This window comes from Rhagoletis pomonella, unplaced genomic scaffold (assembly GCF_013731165.1).
Source record: "Rhagoletis pomonella isolate Grant_MI unplaced genomic scaffold, Rhpom_1.0 Rhpom_scaffold_00003, whole genome shotgun sequence".
Lineage (NCBI taxonomy): Eukaryota > Metazoa > Arthropoda > Insecta > Diptera > Tephritidae > Rhagoletis > Rhagoletis pomonella.
In genome coordinates this window covers 68,589,544-68,592,524 of record NW_023458557.1, presented here as the reverse complement: position 1 = coordinate 68,592,524, position 2,981 = coordinate 68,589,544, and positions in this window count along the sequence as shown.

Sequence of the window (2,981 nt, the reverse complement as noted above, 5' to 3'; positions counted from 1 at the left end):
TGTTGATATTATTAAGAACCACCCGAATGTATATAAAATGTAGAGAACGAAGAGTTACACTGAAGATGGCACAAAGCCGAAATCGGTTTGTCTCCAAACCAAATTTGACAAGGGATGACGGAAAATCGTTTCACATTATATCATGTAAAGAAAACTTAAAAAACAATTGGCATTTATGCCCATGAACTGGTACTATGCCATAAATAAGAGACAAAAAAATTGGTTTCATTATAAAATTTTGTAGTCCCACTTGCTCCGGTTATTTTTCCTGCTGACTTAGCTTTACTAGAAGTATTTATTATTCAAGTATCCTATACTTATGTAAGCTGTTGTACATTTATATAAAAAAAGACAGAATACACAGTTGTAAATCGTCTATATGATAGTTAGACATTAAAGTGCATTAGGGTGTTAGTTGTTTCCTTTAGTTTGGAAATTTTATTGCCTGAACGAAATTTTTGGAGTTTTTTCTAGAAAATTAAGAAAAACATAAGCTGCTCAAAAGTTATACACTGCTGAAATGTGTATTTTATTATGGTTTCTAACTTAATGTACATAGATATATAGTATGTACCAGGGATGTTGCGAATGTGGAATTTTAGACATCCGCGGATGCGAATGCGGATGTCAAGTATTTTTAAGAAACAATTTGGTAAGTAAATTAAGTTACTTAGGTAAATAAAAAATGGAAAAGTTAGTAATTTTTAATAATATTTATTTTTTTTAGTACTTGAATTCAAAAATTGGAACATTATATTTAATAAAAGGTAATGAGAATTGCATCGGATCTGAAAATAGCATAATGGCGAGATCGTTGTTTAAACTCCGCTTACAAGCCAAATCAGCCTTTCTAAAGCTTTTTAAAAAGAATTCTTCATTCTCATTCCTTTGGCTGTTTCAGAATTTGGGGAACCCGTAACATCATCAGCGTTTTTCGATTGTGGTTTTGATAATGCATTTTTAATACCTTCTTCTGCGACTGGTGGTGGATATGGAAAATAAATTACTATTTTCTAGGAATAGAAATTTTGAACAAAAAAAACAAGATTTTTTATAAGCATTTGAGTTATTGGAATCACAAATGATGAGGGTCTCAGATAGTAGCGTAATTCTTACCTAATTAAAGGTCAAACGTATAGCCTTTTAATTATTTGAGCATCAAGTCTCTGTAGCCAGACATTGAACATTTCTGCTGGAAATCCCAATTGATGGAGCTTACTCTTTGACTTTAAATAGCACAGAAGGGATACGTAGGGCGACAGTTTTGCCACATAAGTTTTTAGCCAAGGATCCAATGTATATCAATAAAAAAAAAATATTGCCCGACAAGTAAACAAAATTGCTGTTTTTGAAATTGTTCCTAAAAATAAATTTTCCATTTGAAATAATTTAAACGAATATATGTAACATCCAAACCAAATCACGAAAGTTTGGTTTAAAATTGTCGTGCACACTTTCTTATTTTATGTCTGGTAGTTTTTTTTAAGATTGGTCTAAAAAAATCATAATAAAGAAAGAAATCATTGCAGGTATTTAAAGCACAGAAAACATAAAAAAATAGCGTTGAAAGGACTGTGTTCTCTTTGACGTACGTCAAAGGTCAAGTAGAAGTGTGAACTTTATGACTGCCCATTGATAGCTCGGTTATATAGCTTAGCAAATATTATGATTAAAGATACTTTTATCTGAGTTGATAAATACGAAATTTTACCAGTTTTGTTACACAAATATACAATATTACACAGATATACGTTTTATCGGTGCACTTTCACAACATTCGCATTCGCAAAAGCTCCGCATTGATAATTGCGAATGCCAATATTAAAATTAATGTGGAAGCTCCGCCGTTGCGAATGCGAATGCGAATATTCGCAACAACCCTGGTATGTACCTACATATTTAAAATAATGTATATAAATTAATAACGTAAGCTCTCACGTCTTTGATCTTTTTCGAAAAACATACGAGGTTGACATGGGCGTTGTTATGGCAAGTCGTGCGCTCTCTAACAAAAAAAAAGAAACAAAAAAAATGTATTACAGTAACTAAAAAGTAACTAAGTACTTAACAAAACTTAAAGACTTTTAATAATTGCGAATGAAATCGAAATAATGTAATTATGAAAATTAACATGCCTCAAAAAGGCAGTCAATGGTAATTCTATTTACATACATATGTAGGTACGAATATTTTTATACATTTGTACATATTTGTATTGTAGATGTCTTAGTGCTTATAAAAAAATAGAAACTTGCGTTGCAGGTAAACTCATCGATGTATGTTGATACGTAATAAATATGTATATAGACTTAATTAAAAAATAATTGTGTTTTTATAAATATGCATGTATTCCCAAAAAGAATTATACGTTAATGTATTTTTAAACTTATAGTATATACTTATGTATGTATCTACATAGCATACCTTTATACGTAAGCTTTCATACAAAAACAACTTTGAACTATACGAAAAATTTTACTATAAAAATCTAGTAGCCAAAATGTTGAGATAATTAGGGGTTCATTTTTTAGTGCTTCAAGAAATAAAGAAAGAAGCTTAAATGAGCTTTTGCACCTATTTAATTTTAAAGTACAGCCGCCGGTGTAAGCAATTTCCTTAGGTCCGCTTTTCGCTATATTTGGACTAAAAGCAAACTCGGCAACAGCATGACGAAATTGTTCTTCTAAGAGACATTTGTTGGTTAGAATTAAATTAACTTTAGGAGATTGCTGGTAGCTTCATAACGAAAATATTCGGAGCGCATTTCGTATTTAAAATATTTTGTTTGTTCATCATTGAACAGAAGTATGTATGTATTTCAAGGTCAGTATCTCAGATAAAATTGAATGAATTGTTGAAATACGAATATCGAGATTTCTTAAGCTTTCTATATATTTTACATATGTAAGTGTTGGTTAGAAAGTTCGATCCTCTGCCTGCCATATATGAAATATATACATATAGGTAATTCAAGAGTGATG